Source organism: Pelodiscus sinensis, chromosome 13 (assembly GCF_052426305.1).
Source record: "Pelodiscus sinensis isolate ZL-2025 chromosome 13, ASM5242630v1, whole genome shotgun sequence".
NCBI lineage: Eukaryota > Metazoa > Chordata > Testudines > Trionychidae > Pelodiscus > Pelodiscus sinensis.
Window position 1 is genome coordinate 882,244 of NC_143064.1, and position 21,792 is coordinate 904,035.

Consider the following 21,792-nt stretch of genomic DNA (forward strand, 5'->3'; position numbering starts at 1 on the left):
CTGCAGAGGATGTGAGAGAGATCCCCACACCTGAGCCATTCTGTTTAGCTGACAAATCTCAGAAACTGTCCCAGACTAAGGTATCAATAGAGGGGAATAACAAGTCACCAAGACTAGATGGTGTTCACCCAAGAGTTCTGAAGAAAGTCAAATATGAAACTGCAGAACTACTAACTGTAGGATATAACCTATTGCTTAAATCAGCTTCTGTACCAAATGACTGGAGCATAGATAATGTGATGCCAATTTCTGAAAAAGACTCCAGAGACTATCCTGGCAATCGCAGCCCAGTAAGCCTAACTTCAGTCCCAGGCAAACTAGCTGAAACTATAGCAAACAACAGAATTATCAGACACATAGATTAATATATTTACTTGGGATGAGTCAACTTGGCATTTGTAAAGAGGAACCATGGCTCACTAATCTATTAGAATTCTTTGAGGGGTGAAAAGGGTGATTCAGCACATATAGGAGAGATATTAAAATATATTTTAAGTCATCATGTAACCCCTGAATTTTTCAGCGGTTACATGCAAGGGATCAGCAAATCCCACCAGCTGCGTGTGTATTAGAGGCAGCAATGCAGGCAGCAGGTGGCTTTGCAGGAGCCAGCATGGGTGGGTGGGGGCAGGCAGCTCTGAGGGAGCCAGCTCCCAACATGTACTAGCTCCCCCGTCTCACTTGGCTGTCTCTGTATGGGGAGGAGCAAGTGGCTCCTTGGGAGCTGGCCCATGTGGGGAGCCAGATGAAAAACTATCTCCCCATGCATACTAGCTCCCACCTCCCCTCCCTCCCTCCCTCCCTCCCACATTGCTTCGTCTGATAGAGGCGGAAGCAGCACGGGGAGAGTGGGAGTCCGCGTGTAACCGTGCACATTAACTGATGAGCCCAGGCTCATTGGTTAACCCTGTACACGGTTACACTGTCACACCCCTAGTGTATAGTGTACCTGGATTTTCAGAAGCCTTTCAGAAAGGTCCCTCTTACTTTACTTAAGCGGTCATAGGATAAGAGAGAAGATCTGCTCACGGATCAGTAACTGTTTAAAAAACAGGAAACAGAGTAGGACTAAATGGTCAGTTTTCAGCATGGAGAGAGATAATAACGGTGTGCTCAAGGGATCTGTACTGGGACCAGTGTGGTTCAACATACTAATCGATGATCTGGAATAAGGGGTAAACAGTGAGATGGCAAAGTTTGCAGATGATTCAGAACTACTCATGATAGTCAAGTACTCAGGTGACAGTGAAAAGTTACAAAGGCAACAAAATGGCAGGTGAAAGTCAATGTCCATAAATGCAAAGTAATGCACACTAGAAAACACAATCCCAGCAATACAGACTAAATGATAGGATCTACACTAGCCGTTTCCATTCAAGAGCTCTTAAGAGTCATTGTGGATAGTTCTTTGAAAACATCCACTTGATGTGCAGTGGCAGTCAAACAAACGATGTTAGGAACCATTAGGAAAGGGACAGAGGAGAAGACAGATAATATCATGGCACTGATATATAGATCTGGGGTACATCCACGCCTAGAATACCATGTGCAGTTCTGGCCACCACAGCTCAAATGAAAACAAAAGGGTTTATCAGAATTGGAAGAGACACACTGAAGAGCAACAAACATTCAGAAGAGTGTGGGACAGTACAGATGAAAAAGCTGGGACTGTTCAGCTTGGGAAGGCGATAACTAAGGGGGTCTGACAGGACAATACAATCATGACTGGTGTGGAGAAAGGGAAGAAGAGTGAACACAAGAACCGGGGCAGGGAGGAGACTCCACAAAATGAATAGGCAACAGGTTTAAAACAAAACAAAACGCACATTCAACGTAGGGAACTTGTTTCCAAGGGTACCGAGAAGACCAAAACTGTAACAGGGTCCAAAAAGAACTAGATTAAGTGCATGGAGGACAGGTCCATTAACGGCTCTTAGCCACAGAGCCAGGGATGCAACCCAATGCTCTGAGTGTTCCTAGTCTGACTACTAGAGGGGAGGGCAGGGGATGGATCGTGCAATTATAGCCCTGTCCTGTTCATTCCCCCTGGTGCATCTGTCAGAAGACAGGATACTGGGCTAGATGGCCCACTGTGTGTATCCCTCCAGAAGGATTCAGACCATGTCACTGAACTCTTGTGGACCTCTGCCACCTCTCAGTGACTGAGGAGAACCACAGTATCCACAAAGTCACACCCTGTGGAGAAGCACAAGGATGAGACTGAACGTCTGCTCTGTATCCAACGACAGGAGATCATCTATCAGTGTCACTACAGGCGTTTCAATTTCAAGTCCTGGTCTGAATCCAGAGAGTGCCACATCTAGGCTACCACTTCAATTAGGTGAGCTTCTACTTGGCCTTCGGCTCGGGTCAAAATGAGCTTGTTCATGAATGTGAGTTTGGCTAGGACTGCAGTATCCAGAGTGGGTTTCTTCAGGATTGGTCTTGAGGGAGAAAGGGAAGGGTCCTTCTCTGAATGAGGCAGTGGTAATTCTCATCAGGAATGGCCAGGAACAGTAGGGGCTGGATTCACAGGTCGTGGGCTGAGACTCCTTTGGGGTGCCCAGAATCACATGGAGAGTGGTTTACTAACCTGTGAGAGCGCGGGCAAGCTGGCTGCTATAAAGGGAGTTGGTCTGTGCTCAGCGCCCAGTGCATGCAGGCTGCTGGGTGAGCATGGGAGAGAGCTGACCGACTGTCTTTCCAGTATATTTAATGCACTGCAGTGATGGCTGGCGCACTTGCTCTGCAACACCTGGAGTGTGAAGCGTAGCACTCTGGAACCCTGAGTTATCCAAACACAGTGTGAAAGGCAGCTACGATTGCTAAGGGACAAGAACGGGAAATTCAAAGCCATAAACTACAGCCCTGCATGGATACAAAATTTGTATCCACATCCACGTCTGCAGCTGCACAGATGAGCCGCCGATATCCACAGCCACATTCGCAGATGCCTACGGACATAAAGCAGATATCTGCAGATTTGCAGGGCTCTGCCATAGACCTAGCAAGTGCCATACACAGCAGACTCACCCAAACACACTGTGGAAAACCAACCTGCCCACCATAAAGCCAGCCAAAGCACCACATGCTGAACCAAACCCCACAAACCCATGCTAGCTGTCAGGGGGGTTACGCACCGGAATAAATCACTTGCACACCAAAGATCAGCACGGCCCCTATCACCCTCATTGTTAGTGACAGCCACTGCCACAACACATGCCACGACTGACCACCCCATCCCCACGCCCCTCCCACACTGCTAGTAACAGGAGGACCATAAACCCACGGGAAAATGGAACACTGCCTAGGGCTGGCTCGAGCGCCTCCCTCCATCACTCATCTGCCTGCCCATCTCCTGCCTGGGGATGGCCTCACTTGCTTGTCCACTTGAGGCTGTCGCCATTCCTCTACACTGCACCCCACTTCTGCCAGAAGCCAGCAGGGCTCAAAAAGTGACCGTCTCGGATAAAACGGGCTATACGGTCACCCCAGCTTTAACTAACATTCCTCCAGCCAATGTACAGACGGTCACGCCAGCACCAGCACCACATCCCCATGGCATGATTGACAGATGCATATGCTGAAATGCCCCAGTCTGAGGCAAATACCTGGGAGGCAGGGGGAAGTCCCACTACCTATCGACACTTACAAACACCCACACCTAGCACAAGCCTGGCCAGCTGGGCAGTCAGTTACATGAATGCAAACTAAGGCAATAAACCAAAACACTCTCCACTCAAACAGCATCCGTCCATGTCGCTCTGCAAGGGCAGAGTTAAGATTGTGACTTGACCTGCCATCACTCCACAAGGTTAATCAGTTGTTTCAGGTACATGAAACTTCTGCTGTTGCCATAGAGATAAATGTGTTTATTTTGTGTAAACTCGCTGGATGAGGTGAGCTTCTTGCTGGGCAGGCTCGGATGAGGCCACGTGCGGTGCCTTTTAACAGAAGGGGCCTCAAACAAAGGGGAGACTGTCCGAAAGGTGCACTTTGCAACTCTCATTTAACCCCAAGGACCTAGTAATGGCCAGGCAGGCCCAGCCAGACGACTGCAAAGGGCCCACAGAAAGGGAACTCCCACTGCAATCCCAGCTGTGCAGTCAGCACCAGTGCCCAAGGAAAGGAGCCCTTAGCACCAATGCAGGCCAGCGCCACATGGCTGGGGTGCACAAGGACTGCAGCAGGGTCACACTGCAAGCCCCCAGCCAACTGTAAGGCTGACCGTAGCCCTCTGGCTGCCAAGCCTGCATCCCACAGCATGGTCTTGTCAGGCCAGCACTGAATGGCAGCTTTGCTCCACTCTCGTGCAGAGCCAGGAGCGACCCGAGGCGGGCTGCAGCAGCTGGCGCCCTAGGCAGAGGCGCTATCAGTGCCCCCACCTACACGGCCGTCAATGGCCATGACGTCATCATCGGGCGCCCGGGCCAGCAGCGCCCTAGGCAACTGCCTCGTTTGCCTAGGCTCATGGGCCGCCCCTGTGTGGAGCACCCTGCCGCACTGGCTCACCGCCCACCTTTAGCAGAGCCAGACAGAAAGCACGGCCTGTCCGAGTCGCGAGGCTGACCCACTTGGGGCTACTGGTTGCACATGTCTAGCCCTCCCGCCCAGCTGCCCTGTGCAATGGCCTAGCAGAGGGAAGGCTGCTCAGAGGCCTGTTCTCTCTCGCCTGTCCAAACAGAGCTGACACAGGAAAGGATAAACATGAGCTTCCATCAGGCCCTCTCCCCCTCTTCCGCCACGAAGGCCTTGTCTACACTATGAGGGATTTTTAGGGCCCTGTTTTGCAGTCAAAGCGCTGTCCCCGCTGTGCGATGCACTGTGGGGAGCTAGCCCAGGTTCTGCCACCCCTCTGCGTTCTGGGTCAGGCTCCCAGCGCCTGATGGACTGGAGCAGCGCAGTGTCCCAGAATGCACTCCTCTCCTTTATGGCCACTTGCTGGAGACGCTGCAGAGGAGCAGAGAGGTGAACTTGGAGGTGCCCCTGCAGGAATGCGGCCTGGCTCTGAGTTCCAGACTGCTCTGGGGGGTCTCAGTCTCTCCTGTCGAAACGCCTCCGTTCTGCACACAGTCAGTCAGTCAGAGAAGCAGTGACTTGCACATCACAGCTGATACAGCCTGCCCGGCTGGCTAGGGTCAGTCCCACTGTTCCTGCCCCATGACCATTCATTACCATCCTGGAGGAATCATTCACTGGGCCAGCCTCTGGGTCCCACGAGGCCTTTTCTGGCTCCTATTGGAAATCTGCCCACATAGGTATTTGAATCCAAATCTAAGGCCAGTGGCGCCCCCCGTGCTACCTGCACACTAAGCAAGGGTGGACCAAGCAACCCTTGGGCAAACGCTTCCCTAGAGTCTTGCTGTAAGGAAGGTTTCCCAGACCCAGACACAACAGCCAGCAGTGGTCTCAATGCTGTATACAGAAGCAATTGCCTACTCCTGCTTAAAGTTCTCCTCTTGGTCATCGCAGGATGGTGTTCACCCTTTATACTCTAGCATGAGGGCTCACATTTCATGGCTTATCCACCAGAGAGCTGCTGCACTCCGAGACAGCCCCGAAAAGCATGACCTACATTCTTTGCTCCTAGTTATACAGCCATTAAAACACACTTCCCAATACAGGCAGTCCCCGGGTTACGTACACGATAGGGACTGTTGGTTTGTTCTTAAGTTGAATCTGTATGTAAGTCGGAACTGGCGTCCAGATTCAGCCGCTGCTGAAACTGACCGCCAGTTCTGACTTACATACAGATTCAACTTAAGAACCCCAAGTGTCCCCAAGTCAGCTGCTGCTGAAACTGATCAGCCGCTGATTCCAGGAAGCCGGGGCAGAGCAACTGTGCCTCGGGCTTCCTGTAGTCAGCGCTGGTCAGTTTCAGCAGCGGCTGACTTGGGGACGCCTGGGGCAGAGCAGCTGGGGTGCTGCTGGGTTGCTCCAGTAGCACCACTCCTCGCTCCTTGGCGCTACTGGACCAACCCAGCAGCACCCCAGCTGCTCTGCCCCAGGCGTCCTGATTCAGCCGCTGCTGAAACTGACCAGCAGCGGCTGAATCAGGACGCCTGGGGCAGGGGGCTGGGGTGCTGCCGGGTTGGTCCAGTAGTGCCCAGAGCGGTGCTGCGGGACCAACCGGCAGCACCCCAGCTGCGCTGCCCCAGGGTCCACAACAAAAGCCTGGTCTGCTGGGGGGGGGGCGCACTAGCTGCGCCCCCCGCCCCCCAACAGACCAGGGACACGGGGAGCAAAGCCGCAGCGGCGGGGTGCCTCGCCTCTGAGGCTTTGCTCTGGCGCAGGACCCGCTTTGCTCCCAGTGACCCTGGTCTGCTGGAGACGGTCCCCAGCAGACCAGGGGCACCGCGAGCAAACCCGCAGCCGCGGCGGGTTCCCGCGCTTCTGAGGCTTTGCCAGAGCAAACCCGCAGCCAGAGCAAAGCCTCAGAAGCGTGGGACCCCGCCGCGGCTGCGGGTTTGCTTGCGGTGCCCCTGGTCTGCTGGGGACCGTCTCCAGCAGACCAGGGGCACCGCGAGCAAACCCGCCGGGGCTGCTGCTTTGCTCCCGATGCCCCTGGTCTGCTGGAGACGGTCCCCAGCAGACCAGGGGCACCGGGAGCAGCTTTTCTCGCCCCGGAGGTCGAGGTGGCTGACCGCTGCCTGCGAGCTCCGGGGCGAGAAAGCCCCGTTCGTAAGTGCGGATCCGACGTAAGTCGGGGACTGCCTGTACTCAAAACCCAGAGAGCCCACGCCAGCCCGTTAGCTCCTGCCCAGAGAGCACCACATTGCTGCCAAAGGAGCCATAAGACCTGTCTGAGCCCAGGCTGCTCAGTGCCCTGATGGATTCCACCTGAGATCAGACAAGCAACTGCTGTTTGGGCTGCGGCTGCTGTCTCTGAATAGGAGCCTCTCATCACTGGGATGTGGCAAGACAGCAGGGCCACAGAAGGCATTTCCTGCCAGCCCCACAAGAGTGGGCTCCTGATGCAGGCAAAGCCCACTCTGAGCAGCAATGCTGCAACCTGGAGCTGGGGCCGGCAGGAGACCCGCGCTCAGGGACATCTCCCACTCCCAAGCCTCCAGAGCACTGGGGTGTGAGCACTCCCGCACACTATGCCCAGCTGAGATCTGGGCAAAGGGAGACACTATGCCACCAACACCCCCAGCAGGAGCATGAACCATTCCCTCACCTGGGGAGTCCTTACCTTTGAGACACCATCCAAGTTTCGTGCAGCTGAGAAACCTGGCCTGAAATGCACAGGGACAGTGGGGGAGTGGGAGGGAGAGAGGCCAGCTACCCACCCAGCTTCTCGGCAGGTCCTTGGTGCACACAGTGCAGGCCTCATGCCCAGCACCCCACACGGCTCAGCACAAGCTGGGAGTGATCTCAGCCCTCTTACCAGCACATCAGGGGAGAACCTGACGAGACTTCAAGCAGACATGTCCTGCAGCAGCCACTGCTCCGCTGAGGTGACGTCAGCCTCCCGGAGAGCTGGCAGGCAGGACACACTGTACATACAGGCTTCAGTGTTCCCAGACTGCTGGGCTCCATCAGCCACAGCGGCCCATGAGCCTCATCAGCCACAGCTTGCGTCTACAAACTGAATTTCACACTCATGTGCCCTTGAATAAAACACAGGTGGCTGAAGAATTCTTTGCTGCTCGCTCCCTCGCTGCATCTGTCTCCTCTTCTCCCCACCTCCACCCCCACCCCCACCCCCACCTCTCCTTCCGCATTGGGGGAGTGGGAGGGGCCCACAGCCACCTGGCCCAGGCTCCTGCAGGATGCACAGCAAGGGCAGTATTTGGACAGCGCTCGCTGGCTACTGAGCAGGGATGTAAAATCCCGCTTGGTTAACCAGTAACCGGGTTAAAGGGAAGGTAGGCCTGGACTGGAGCAGTCCCCGGGGCTGCAGGAAGGGCCTGCCCATGGCAGCAGGGAGCTGCTCTGGCCCCCATGGGTTAACCAGAACTGGTACGCATCACCCATTAAGGGCAACACTTACGGGTGAATCTTTCACATCCCTAGCTGTGACCCCTCAGACCCAGACCTGAGCAGTTCCCCTTGAAACAGACAGGAAAGCAACCCAGAGAGCAGCTCCCAAGGACTCCGCACTCCAGCACCAGTTCCCAGCATTACTGTTGTAAATCTCTTAAACAATGGGAAAATGAAGGGTGCTCTGGAGGTTTCCCAAACTCCCAGAGACAGCCCCAGTTCTACCCACAGCTTCCCTGAGATCAGACAGCGTGTCGGCCAAGCCCCCCTTTTCCCATCACGGAGCCCAAGAGGGAGAAACAGACAACAGGGTCCTGTCCCCCTGCTATCCTCCCATGCCGGCGCAGAAACCCCTGGAGCTGCACCACCGATGTGCACAGACCCTGCTTGCACCCGCCTGGTCCCACCAAGAGGCAACTGAGCTGACACCAGAGCACTCTCTCCCACCAAAACAAAAGATTGGGCCTGGACTCGATCAACTGACCAAGGCTGCTCTGAAGCAGGAGCATAGAAACAGCCAGTCCAGAGCACCAGAGTCCAGACCTCAGCACCAGCTTTGAGAACACCCCCCACCAATATCCTTCAACCTAACTCCCAGCCACTGGATCTGCCTCATGGCCAATGGTTCACATCACTCTCTGGCTGCCCTGCTGGAACTCCAGCTGGCATTGGCACACCTTGGCAGGGGTCAGACTATAGGACCCTTGCAGCCCTTCTAACCCTATCATTCTAGGTCAACATCTAATTGTGCAAGGCCTCTGCACCTTGAGGCAGTGAGTTCCACAGGTCGATTGTGGGGCATGGAAAAGTATTTCCTTCTGAAGTGTGCTGCTTTTTAGCATCCCTGCCCTAGCGGTTGGTCTTGTGCAGTGAGCATAGGAGAAAGGATGCACCTGATCTCCCTTCTCTAGACCGTTTCTCTTTGTGGATCCCTCTACCTCACCCTCTTCTTTGTCTGCTTGTTACACACACCCAACAGTTTCTCTCTCTCCACACAGTCTCTCCCAGCTCCTACCCAGAACACCTCCAAGCCCTACCCTCACCTGTCCAGGGACAGTCCCCTGCCACTTTCTTGCAGCCCAACAGTTCTGTGGATTTCCTGACAGCGAGGAGGGCAGACCCTGTTCTTGTGCTGAAATGTCCCACACAGGGCAGCCCCTGAGAAGGCACACGGCTCATCTGGCCCTTCTGCCAGCACTGTGAAGACGCTGCCAATGCCTGAAGACACCATGGAGAAGCAGTGCTCAGAGACAGACACCAGGGGACACCCAGGCCACCATGGCACTAAAGCAGCTCAGTCATCTGTTGCCAAAACACACTCAGATCAGCAGCAGGTTTGGAGACTGCTGAATACAGGCCTACCAGGAAGAGATGTGATTCACAGCCTCCTTACAACCAGGGCCCAGGTGAGAAAGCCAAGTGGCCCTGCAACCCTGCCAAGCCGGGAAGAATGCAGTCCCAAGAGGAGAGAGCTGCCTGAACTCTGGGTGCGAGCATTCATGAGATCAGGGGAGGCCAAGACCAGAGCCTGCAAAGGGGCTGACCCACTCCCCACAGTCCCCAGCAACTCTCTATTGGTCGCTTGGTCCCTGCTCAGAGCCATGAGTGGGGTCCTCCCCTCCCTGCAGTCAGACTGTGCAGCTCCAGACACCCCTCTGCCCTCACATCTGTGCAGAGGAGACCAGCAGCCCCCATCGATGGCTCCGCGTGGGGAGGCCTCCCGCAGGAGAGCGAATCCGATTTGAGGGACTGGAGCAGCCGGAGATCCCAGGTAGCAATGCTTGCACAGCCCCGGCACTTCACACTGCAGGCTAGGGACTGACTGAATGCAAAGCAGAGACAGGGAGCATGCAGGGAGCAGGATGCATCCCTTTCCACAGCACTTTCTGCTGGCATGTGTGTCACTTCCGGGAACTCTCAGTATCGCCCCAATCTCTGCACCACAGTGAACTGGCAAGTCAGAGCAAGAGGAGCAGAGGCTAAGGGCTGTGGCAGCACTCTCCCTCTCCCCCGGACGTGCCGCTTGGCACAGAATGGCTGGAATTCTTTGTCTGGATGGCCGCATTTCTGAGACAAGAGCATGAAATGCACAGAAGGAAGATGATGCACAGAATTATCCCCCATCATGCTCCGCTCGGAGCCAAAACACAGAGGCAGCCATATCCCCAGAGGCCAGCATCCCTGGCCCACATAGAACCCCAAGCAGAACGTACCCATTGCCCAAGGGTTGTGCAGAGTCTGGCTGCTAACGCAGTAGGGCGGAAGCTGCCTGCCCCCAGCACACAGACCATGGCCACTGCTCTCACAGCCAGCCTGCACTCAGGAAGCATGCTTCCACGGCTCTGCCTCTTCAGATCTTCTCCAACTGCAGAACCCCCATTGCTAACAGCCTGGGTGCCAGAGCCTGCCATGGCATACCACAACCTTTGGGCAATCTCCCAGGCAAGGTTCTGCCCCGTGTCTTGCAGGTCAGGGCTGACAGATCTGCCTGTGAAGTCAAGGCTCCCCTGTGGGGAACCTGGCTGCGAGGTGCTCAGAGGCGGCGCTCTCGCCCGGGATTGCAGACTTTCCTGCACTGTCACTTGGGACAGAAAACATTCAGAGGCAATTTACAGCAGCAGGCTCGGATACTACCTGGAACAAGGCCTCTTTGCGCAGAACTCCGAGTAAAAGCAGCGAACTGCCTAGCAGCCCTGCACCCACCAGTCTGTCCATATGCCTTGGGTCACACACCACAGGTCATGCCCCCACTCCAGTGGGTCCAGTGACAGACAAGCCTGGGCCATAGCCCCTGTAAGTAATGAACAGCGGAGACCTGAATGGAGGCAGGGCCTGCTGGACACGTTCTGTGCCACCTCTCTAGGACCCGGGCTACCCCATCCAGAGCAAACCCACACATGCCTCTGGGTGCCACGAATCCCCCCGAGCACCAGACAGTGCTCACAAGAACCATTCCTCCCCAGCCACTGCCCCAGACAGCCGGGTACCCAGTCTCAGCTGTGGGGAGAAGTACAGGCACTTTATTTATGCATTCATGTTACATACACACCCCAGCATCCTTCTGAGGCAGCGGGAGGAGGACGCCTCGCAGATGGCAATGGAGCTGAACAGACAATCTGCTCCCAGTTACCAATTCTGGCACTCGCCAAGTGCAGAACCAGTCAGACCAGTTAGTGCAGTGTCATTTTGCCCTCTCTTCTGCACGTGCTCCACACACACAGCTCCGCAGGTCCCCCTCCGGCCCGTTCCACTGCTCCCCAGTCCTGGCCTGCAGTCACACAGGCAGGTCCGCCCCGGAGCCCTCCTTGGCAGAGCATTTGAGTGGACACAGCTTGTGCCCGATACCACTGCCTCGGGATGTCAATCCCACTTGCACCTGACCGAAGGCAGGTCTGAGCCCAGGGTTCAGAACAATGGAAGGCCTCCCAGGCGCAGACTTGTTCTAAATGCCATCAGCGAGGCTCTTAAGCACAGGCAAGAGCCTCATCTACCACAGCATCAGTCTCCTGCATTCCCACCCCCCATGCTGCATAGCTGCCAAGTCAGCTTCCCAGCAAAGTGCGTGTCCACCTGAATGGGACACAGAACAACCCCCCTGATGTGCTTATCTGGCTTCCACTGCGGCAGTATCTGGGTCGAATGCATTTACCCTCATATGCCCCTGAGCAGCAGGCTCAGGCTCTTCTCCCGACTCTACGCATGGGGGGAGGTCCAAGAAGCTAAGGGACTTGCCCAAGGTCACACAAAGTGTCTGTGGTGGACCAAGGATTAGAACAAAGATTTTCTGAACCAGACAGTGAGCTCCCAACGGCCTGGCTCTCTTTCCCTCTCTGCCTACAGATGGACACGCATGCAACCAATGTGCATGTGCGCTGGGCATGGCTACCTGACACACTGGAACTGCAAACTCTGGTTGCTAGTTATGGTCATTTGAACTCAATTTCCCAGCAAGACCACATGAAGTATTTCAAAGGAAGGTCCAACTGCACAGAGATACAAGTAGCCCAGGCACCTCAATGGTGCTACTCAAACCCCATGCTGGATGTCCAGAACTGCAAACATACAGGCACCCAGTTCATCTCAGGGCCCTGACTGCATATGCACATGGCCAACTGTACAACCATGCTAACAGCAAATGCAAATTATGCAAATGCATGCACAATGCTAAAAATGCAACCGCTAAATGTCAGCACTTAGCTATTCCCTGCAGATCCTTTTAGAAATATCTGCTAGTGAGTGGCTACTACACTGTTGTAGTATTCGTTAGCTAATAAGGGAGCTGAAGAAAGGTGGGATGTCTGCATAGGACATGGTAAGCTAAACTGGGGAACTAAGAGTTCAAATCTCTCTCCTCCAAAACTATTACATCTGCTCCTGCGTAGAATGGGGATGTATACATCCCCCAATGCCAAAAGCACCCCATCCAGGAGAAAAAATCCCAAGGGCATCTCCCATCCCTTCCCAAGGGCCCACCTGCCCCTTAGACAGGGGGCAAAAGCCTCTAGCGTCCCACCAGCTGCCTCCTACACCCCAGCTGCAGGGACAACAGAAATGACAGCAGCCACAGTACAGAAAGAACCATGCCGACACCTGGGAACTGAGCACAAGCTCCATTAAAGAGCACAGATACTTCAATGCTGCACAAGAAGGAGCACATGGCCCTTGCTCTCTGGCAGCTTTTCATGACAGAACTAAGGGCCTGGAAATAGCTCCCAAGCCCTGAAGGCCTTTCAACTTCTAGAGAAGAGAGAAGCAAGAACGTAGCTCAGGGAAAGCTGTCCAAAACAGATCTCCTGCTGGTTGCTGGTCCCAACAAGGGACACACCAGGGGCTAGGATAGGCCAGGCCAGTGAGCGGAGGGCTGGGCTACAGAACAGGCAGTTCTGGAACCTGCGGGACTCTACAAGCCAGAAAGAGACTGAGAGGCTAGGCTTTGATCATCAGGTTCTCTGCCCCTCTTCTGCTTCTAGCAGAGAAAGTCTCCCTCATTTTCCCAGTAGGGATGTTAGCAACTAGTCGACTACCCGATAAGCAAATGCTTATTGGGTCGTCAAGTAGTGACTTGACTAGTCGCTCCCCCCAAGGCAGCAAGGGCTGGGGGGACCAGAAGCCAGTGCTGGGGGGGAGCTGGCTTAAAAGCTGGTTCCCCCCAGCACTGTCTCTATGGGGAGGAGCAGGGGAGGCAAAGGTGCAGCAGGGGGGGACTGGGTAGGAGCCGGGAATCAGCTGTCCCAGGTGCGTCCGGTCCCAGATGCTATATTTCTGCTTTTTAAATGTATTAAGAGCCACAGGTTCTTAATACATTTAAAAGGCAGAGCCGCAGTGGGGTTATCTCCCCCTTGCAGAGCTGCAGCGGGGTGAGCTCCCAGTTCCCCCCTTATGGACTTATCGAGTAGTTGTTGGAAATTCCATCGACTACTCAATTAGATTAGCTGATTACCGGGCATCCCCGCTATGTCGGTTCTGCACTGATGTCACTGACGCTTGCAGGAACTGTTGTGTTACAAGTCCTCCTATTCCACACTCCTTTTTTTTTTTTGCTCGATGTAAAAGACCAACTCTCACAAATGGAAGTTTTGGGGAAAATATCTTGGATGTATAACGGGGATGCCCTGGACATGCAATTTAATGTCCCTACTTCCCAGTAACATTCTACATCTCCTCCTCCTAACGGGTCTGGACTGAGCACAGCCACTGAATGGCTCTTCTCCCTCCCACTGCTGAGGGCTCTGTCCACAAGCTGGTTGACCTCTGTGCAGCCTTCAGTACTAGGGGCTGCATATCTCTAGGGCTTCAGAGCCCCTGAGTCAGACGCACAGGCTGAGGTGACCAATAATGAAGTAATCTGCCAGTACTGCCAAGTCACACTTCTAGTCAGTATCAGCCGGGGCCAGGGAAACTCACCACCCAAACATTTTACACTCTGGCCCACAGAACCAAACATGTTGAGCTGGAAATCCCCGAGAGCTCCTCAGGCCCAATGCCTATGCGTTTTTATACTGTCCAACCTGCGCTGAAGCAGGAGGCTGCCTCTCACAGCCTGGCTCATCTTGCCATCAGAAGAGGCTGCCAGTGCTGCCCCTTATACCACACTCAAACCTGTTGCTCCAGGTTTGTTTGCACCCTGCAACTCTCTGGAACCAGCCCGAGTTGCATATTTGAACAGGTACATCACTTCCAGCCCCAGGCACAGGGCTCTTCTCAGCAGTCGGCACACCTTTATTTTGGCCAACTTGTTCTCATGATGAGGGACAAACATGAATACACCGCTAAGCTACAAGCAGTCCTGTGGCACCTTAGAGACTAACAACTATACAAGATCATGAGCTTTCACGGGTAAAACCCACTTCCTCAGAATAACCCTTAAACTCAGGCCTTCTCAGAGGCAGACATTTCATGTGGCAAGCTACTTGCTTTCTGCCTCTTCTCCCGGGTTACTTCCCAGCAAAATCCCATTCTGTTACTGCTTACCAATGTTTCCAGGCTCTCAGGCCCCTCTGGATCATACCTCTGGCCTCCCAAGGGTTCCACCCACCTCCCAACTGATTATCACCTGAGAACATTACCTGCGTGCTGTTTACCTCCTCTGCTAGAGTAGAAGTGAAGATGTTTGACCCCAAAAGACACATCCCACTAGCTAATGAAACTTACCCTCTTCCTCAGCTCTTCCACATCTGACCAGTCATTCACCTTCATTCACCTTCCCCGCCTCATCTCCCCAAGGCCCACCAGTTGTGTCTGCCTTCTCTTGCAGGCTGAAGAGGCACTATCCACTACCGGTTCACTTCAGGGTCCTGGTCAGAGACACCTTCCTTGTTTTTAACTCTCCAGGCCTTGTTCTAGGGCTTAATGGACTCTGTCTCATCTCCCCCTAGTCCCTCCTCATCTGGCAACAGTCTCTTTCCCGCATTCCAGACAGACATTCCCATCACACTGTTGTGTGAGCATGCGACTCAGTCTATACCTCACACCACAGTGGCCATGCAACCAGGGTATAATTAATAAGTACATAACACCTGGCACGCCAGCAGTAAAAGGCTCATTACAGAGCTCTGATCAGACACGCTCTCTGCCTTGAAGAGCTACCAATCTGACACAACCAAAGACCTGTTCAAGGAGGAAGAGGCTGTCCAGTGGGGAACAGAGGTGTTCCAGATGTAGGGGTGCATGGCAGCAGACACAGAGCTGGATGCAAGAAAGGGGGCTACTGAGTGAGAGGACTTGGAAGTAGTAAAGAAAGAGCAAGGACTAGAGCTGTAAGAGGTGAGGTAAGACCCAGAGAAACACAGCTGCACAGCAACAGGCACAGCAGAAATAAGGATGTTAAGAACATGAGAACGGCCGTGCTGGGTCAGTCCAAAGGTCCGTCTAGCCCAGTATCCTGTCTGCCGACAGTGGCCAGCACCAGGTGCCCCAGAGAGGGTGGACCGAAGACAATGATCAAGCGATTTGTCTCCTGCCATCCCTCTCCAGCCTCTGACAAACAGAGGCCAGGGACACCATTTTATCCCCTGGCTAATAGCCTTTTATGGACCTAACCTCCAGGAAATTATCAAGCGTCTCTCTAAACTCTGTTCTAGTCCTAGATGTGGGTACTTCACTACTCGTGTAGTCGATAAGGGAAGGCTTGCTCAGAGCTGGCTCGCGCCGGGCCCAGGGGCTACCCCTGCTCCAGCAATGCAGTTTAAATGTAGTAAGAGCTGGGCATGCGGGTTAAGTGCCTTAACTGGGACTCTCTGGTCCGGCAACACCCATGGATGTTCCTGGACCACAGAGCTCAGGTATAGAGAGGTCTGTCGGCGGGGGAAGGTGGAGACTCAGCCAGGTGCCAGGGTACAGGACACGGAGGGGCAGGCGGAGCAATAGGGAGTTCTGGCCCCTGTGGCCAGGCGATTATGGGGGCCCAGCAACAGCAGCCACAAAACACTGGCCCCGCAGCAGCGGCGCTACGGCCCCAGCAGCAGCAAGGGAGCTCTATCCCCGGCTGCGGAGCTCTGACCCCAGCAGCAGCCACGGGCGGGCAGCAGTGGGGGTAGGTGGGGCCCTAGCCAGGGGCAGCATGACAGTACGGGCCATTTGGGAGGGACCTCCCCTGGTCTGGCAAATCCCCTCATCCAGGACTAGTCAGGTGCCGGGTGCCAGATGAAGGAGGTCCAACCTGTACATTTAAACTGCAGAGGCGCATGGGGTTAGGTCCTGGACCCGGACTTGCTCAGTCTCAGCTCGTGCCAGGTCCAGCAGCCCCTATCCGTGGGGGGAGGGGCCAATGGGGAGCTTGGACCCACCACAGACAGGGGCTGCTGCTGGCTTTGTGGCAGCCTCTCCGCCCCATGCTGCTGCCAGCACTGGCTCCTGCTTCCCTCCCTTGCTGCCTCTGTGAAAACAAGTAGTTGAGTAGTCGACTGCTCGCTTACATCCCTAATCAGCAGTACAACTGGAGCACAGAATCATAGAATCATAGGACTGGAAGGGACCTCGAGAGGTCATCGAGTCCAGCCCCCCGCCCTCAAGGCAGGACCAAGCTCCGTCTACACCATCCCTGACAGATGTCTATCTAACCTGTTCTTAACTATCTCCAGAGAGGGAGATTCCACCACCTCCCTTGGCAATTTATTCCAATATTTGACCACCCTGACAGTTAGGAATTTTTTCCTAATGTCCAACCTAAACCTCCCCTGCTGCACTTTAAGCCCATTACTCCTTGTCCTGTCCTCAGAAACCAAGAGGAACAAATTTTCTCCTTCCTCCTTGTGACACCCTCTTAGATATTTGAAAACCGCTATCATGTCCCCCTTAATCTTCTTTTTTCCAAACTAAACAAGCCCAGTTCATGAAGCCTGGCTTCATAGGTCATGTTCTCTAAACCTTTAATCATTCTTGTCGCTCTTCTCTGTACCCTTTCCAATTTCTCCACATCTTTCTTGAAATGTGGCGCCCAGAACTGGACACAGTACTCCAGCTGAGGCCTAACTAGTGCAGAGTAGAGCGGCAGAATGACTTCACGAGTTTTGCTTACAACACACCTGTTGATACAATCTAGAATCATATTTGCTTTTTTTGCAACAGCATCACACTGCTGACTCATATTCAACTTGTGGTCCACTATGACCCCTAGATCCCTTTCCACCATGCTCCTTCCTAGACAGTCGCTTCCCATCTTGTATGTATGGAACTGATTGTTCCTTCCTAAGTGGAGCACTTTGCATTTCTCTTTATTAAACCTCATCCTGTTTACCTCTGACCATTTCTCTAACTTGCAGGCATGTGGGTCACACTGGTCTGAAGACATGGGAGGGGCAGATCATCGGGGCTTACACTAAGGCTGTGTCTACACTGCAGGCTGTTTTGCGCAAAAGGTCTTGCACAAGAGTGCATCCACACTGCCGTGTGCTTTTGCGCAAGAGTGTCCATGGCAGTGTGGATGCTCTCTTGCGCAAGAAAGCTCTGATGGCCATTTTAGCCATCCACACTGCCTTCTTGCACAAGAGGGCTTATTTCTCGTGGGGAGAGGAATAACTCTTGTGCAAGAAGCGCTCTGTTCCAATGCCTTACTGTAAATTTACCTGCGCAAGAACACGAGTGCAGTGTAAACACTCTACAAGTTTTGGCACGAGACCAACGGTTCTTGCACAAAAAGCCTATAGCGTAGACGTAGCCTAAAAGTTTAGCAATGTAAACAGAGAGCAAAGGTGGAAAAGGAAGAAGCAACAGGGTGATGTGGATTTCGGCTGCTGAACACCCCAGGCCATAAGAGGACAGGATGAGAAAGCATCAACACAGAGGTAGAGCTGAAGCTATGGGAGCAGCCAGGCAGGTCAAGTGACAAAATGACAGGAGAAAATCAGAGAGGAGAGAAAATCCTTATGCTCTCAAAGCGGGTTGTGCCCAGGAAAGCTCATGATACCATCTACATGTTTTAACAAAACACAGGACTGTGTAGCACTTTAAAGACTAACAAGATGGTTTAGCAGGTGATGAGCTTTCGTGGGCCAGACCCACTTCCTCAGATCAAATAGTGGAAGAAAATAGTCACAGCCATATATACCAAAGGATACAATTAAAAAAATGAACACATATGAAAAGGACAAGTCACATTTCAGAACAGAAGGGGGATGTGTGTGGGGGGGAGGAAGGTAAATGTCTGTGAGCTAATGATATTAGAGGTGATAACTGGGGAAGCTATCTTTGTAATGGGTAAGATAATTAATGTCTTTGTTTAAACTTAGGCGTAAAGTGTCGAATTTAAGCATGAATGACAGTTCAGAGGATTCTCTTTAAAGTGTGGTCTGAAAAGATCTTTGAAGCAGGATGCAGGTAATCAAGTCGTTGAGACAATGTCCTTTCTGGTTGAAATGGCAAGAAACGGTTTTTTCTTTGTGATCCTGTCTAATGTCTGTTTTGTGGGCACTGATCCTTCGGCGAAGTGTTTGAGACGTTTGTCCAATGTACATAGCAGACGGACACTTTTGGCACATGATAGCATGTGTACATCCGTCTGCTATTTTCTTCCACTGTTTGATCTGAGGAAGTGGGTCTGGCCCACAGAAGCTCATCACCTGCTAAACCATCTTGTTAGTCTTTAAAGTGCTACACAGTCCTGTGTTTTGTTTCAGCTACCCCAGACTAACACGGCTACATCTCTATCACTAATCTACATGTTTTGTTAGTCTTTAAGGTGCTGCAAGACTATTAGTTGTTTTTTAAGTTTTTCCAGTTACAGACTAACTCGGCTCCCCTTCTGAAGTTTATGCTCTCAAATGAATTCACACAGGAAAATAAAACAAGACACAGACACACCAAACACAAACACTTTTCACAAAGCGATCACTATTAGCTGACCTATAAGTGTTCCTCCTCAAAGGACAGCTGCACTTATAAAAGGCCAGTCTGGGAGCATAAACTCATTGACACTAAACATCCTGGGCTTAAATACTGACTGTCTCGTGCAACAATGTGTAACCCACTAACCCCCCCCTGGAGAGGTGTCAACGAGCCACTTCACCCTGAGCAGCCCCACAGAGCCGGCTCCTTCTCCCGGGCTGCTTGTGCCCGCGGCACTGAGCCCAGGGCCAGGCTCTGGCCCCAGCACTTGTTCCTCGCATGAGAAGACGCTGGTCCCGGAGCCCCCAGCCTGGCGCCACCCGCGGCCCTGCCCAGGCTCGGCGTCAGGGCGGCCGGCAGGCGGGAGCGCGATCGGGGTCCCGGCCGCCGTCACACGAGCCGCCGCCCCCCCCCGCCCCCGCGCGTTGGCGGCCGCGAAGCTCGGCCAGGCGAGCCCCGCCGGAGGAGGCGGCGGAGCCGGGGGGGGCCGAGGGGGGGTGACTGGCGCGGGCCCGGGGGGGGGCGGGGGGGGGGTGACTGGCGCGGGGCCGGGGGGGCCGGGGGGTGACTGGCGCGGGCCCGGGGGGGGGCGGGGTGACTGGCGCGGGCCCGGGGCGGGGCGGGGGGGGTGACTGGCGCGGGGCCGGGGGGGCCGGGGGGGGGGAGCCGGGGGGTGACTGGCGCGGGCCCGGGGGGGGGCGGGGGGGGGGGGTGACTGGCGCGGGCCCGGGGGGGGGCGGGCGGGGGGGGGGGGGTGACTGGCGCGGGGCCGGGGGGGGGGGCGGGGTGACTGGCGCGGGCCCGGGGGGGGGCGGGGGGGGTGACTGGCGCGGGGCCGGGGGGGGGGGGGGGGCGGGGGGTGACTGGCGCGGGCCGGGGGGGGGGGGGGGTGACTGGCGCGGGGCCGGGGGGGGCGGAGGGGGCCGGGGGGGGGTGACTGGCGCGGGGCCGGGGGGGGGCCGGGCGGGGGGGGGTGACTGGCGCGGGGCCGGGGGGGGGGGGCGGGGGGGGGGGGGGGGGGTGACTGGCGCGGGGCCGGGGGGGGGCCGGGCGGGGGGGGTGACTGGCGCGGGGCCGGGGGGGGCGGGGGGGGCCGGGCCGCGCGGAGCCGCCAGCTGAGCGCAGCACAATCCCCCATTCACACCGTCACCATGGCAACGCCGGCTGCGCGGAGCGCCGCTCCCCCCCGCCCAGCCCCCCGGCGCCCCCCAACCCTCGCCGCCCCCCCCGCCTACCCCCAGCCAGCCCCCCCCGCCCCGGCGGCCCCCCCGCGGCGCCCCGCGCGGACTCACCCGGGGGGGGCGGCCGCGTGGCTCCGCCATGTCGGGTCCGGAGGCTGCTCGGCTCAGCCCAGCCCGACCCTCCCCGGGAGCGCGCGGCGCGTGCACGGCGGGCGGGGGCGGGGGCGCGCGGCAACCCCCTCGCCTCCGCGTGCGCCCGGCCCCGCCGCAGCCCCCCCGCAATGCACCTGCCCCCCCGGCCCAGAGCCCCGCCCCCCGTGTGAATCCCTGCCCCCCCCCCCCTGCCCTGCCCCCCCCTCGCCCCCCGAATCCCTGCCCCCCCCCCCCTGCCCTGCCCCCTCCCTCCCTGCCCCCCGTGTGAATCCCTGCCCCCCAGCCCCCCGCCCTGCCCCCCGTGTGAATCCCTGCCCCCCCCGCCCTGCCCCCCCCTGCCCTGCCCCCCAGCCCCCCGCCCCCCCCCGTGTGAATCCCTGCCCCCCAGCCCCCCGTGTGAATCCCTGCCCCCCCATCCCTGCCCCCCCCGCCCTGCCCCCCCCAGCCCCCCCCTGCCCCCCCCGCCCTGTGTGAATCCCTGCCCCCCCAGCCCTGCCCCCCAGCCCCCCGTGTGAATCCCTGCCCCCCCCCTGCCCTGCCCTGCCCCCCCACCCCCCCCCAGCCCCCCGTGTGAATCCCTGCCCCCCCAGCCCCCCGTGTGAATCCCTGCCCCCCCCGCCCTGCCCCCCCCAGCCCCCCGTGTGAATCCCTGCCCCCCCAGCCCTGCCCCCCAGCCCCCCGTGTGAATCCCTGCCCGCCCCCAGCCCCTGTATGAATCCCTGCCCCACACAGCCCTGCCTGCCCCCAGCTCCCTGTGTGAATCCCTGCCTGCCCCCAGCCCCTGTGTGAATCCCTGCCCCACACAGCCCTGCCTGCCCCCAGCTCCCTGTGTGAATCCCTGCCCCACACAGCCCTGCCCTCCAGCCCCCTGTGTGAATCCCTGCCCCCCCAGCCCTGCCTGCCCGCCCCCAGCCCCCTGTGTGAATCCCTGCCCCACACAGCCCTGCCTGCCCCCAGCTCCTGTGTGAATCCCTGCCCCCCAGCCCCCCGCAACCCCTCTGTGTGAATCCCTGCCCCACACAGCCCCCCGCAACCCCTCTGTGTGAATCCCTGCACCCCCCAGCCCTGCCTGGCCTACCCACCCCCCCCCCAACCTCCTGTGTGAATCCCTGCCCGCCCCCCAACCCCCCGCAACCTCCTGTGTGAATCCCTGCACCCCCCAGCCCCCCGCAAACCCTCTGTGTGAATCCCTGCCCCACACAGCCCTGCCTGGCCCCCCAGCCCCCGCAACCCCCATGTGAATCCCTGCCCCCCCAGCCCCCTGCAACCCCTCTGTGTGAATCCCTGCCCCACAGAGCCCTGCCTGGCCCACACCAGCCCCCAACAACCCCTCTGTGTGAAACCCTGCCCCCCCAGCGCCCCGCAACCCTTCTGTGTGAATCCCACCGCTCCCTACGCATCCCATGCACCAGCCACCCCCCACAGCCTTGGCCCCCACACGGCTCCCTACGCATCCCATGCACCAGCCACCCCCCACAGCCTTGGCCCCCACACGGCTCCCTACGCATCCCATGCACCAGCCACCCCCCACAGCCTTGGCCCCCACACGGCTCCCTACACATCCCCTGCACCAGCCACCCCCCACACCGCTCCCTACGCATCCCCTGCACCAGCCAGCCCACACGCCGCTCCCTATGCCTCCCCTGCACCT

General features: G+C 56.6%; 1 protein-coding gene across 4 annotated transcripts in view; it reads right to left on the reverse strand.

The window, feature by feature from the left end:
* Positions 1-20,250, reverse strand: part of NLGN3 (neuroligin 3) — a 121,504-nt gene extending 101,254 nt beyond the window's left edge. For all 4 annotated transcript variants that reach the window (XM_075915673.2, XM_075915672.2, XM_075915671.2 and 1 more), the window contains exon 1: positions 20,100-20,250. The gene's annotated coding sequence lies outside the window, so the exon portion shown is untranslated. The remainder of the gene's footprint in view (positions 1-20,099) is intronic.
* Positions 20,251-21,792: the final 1,542 nt, after the last annotated feature.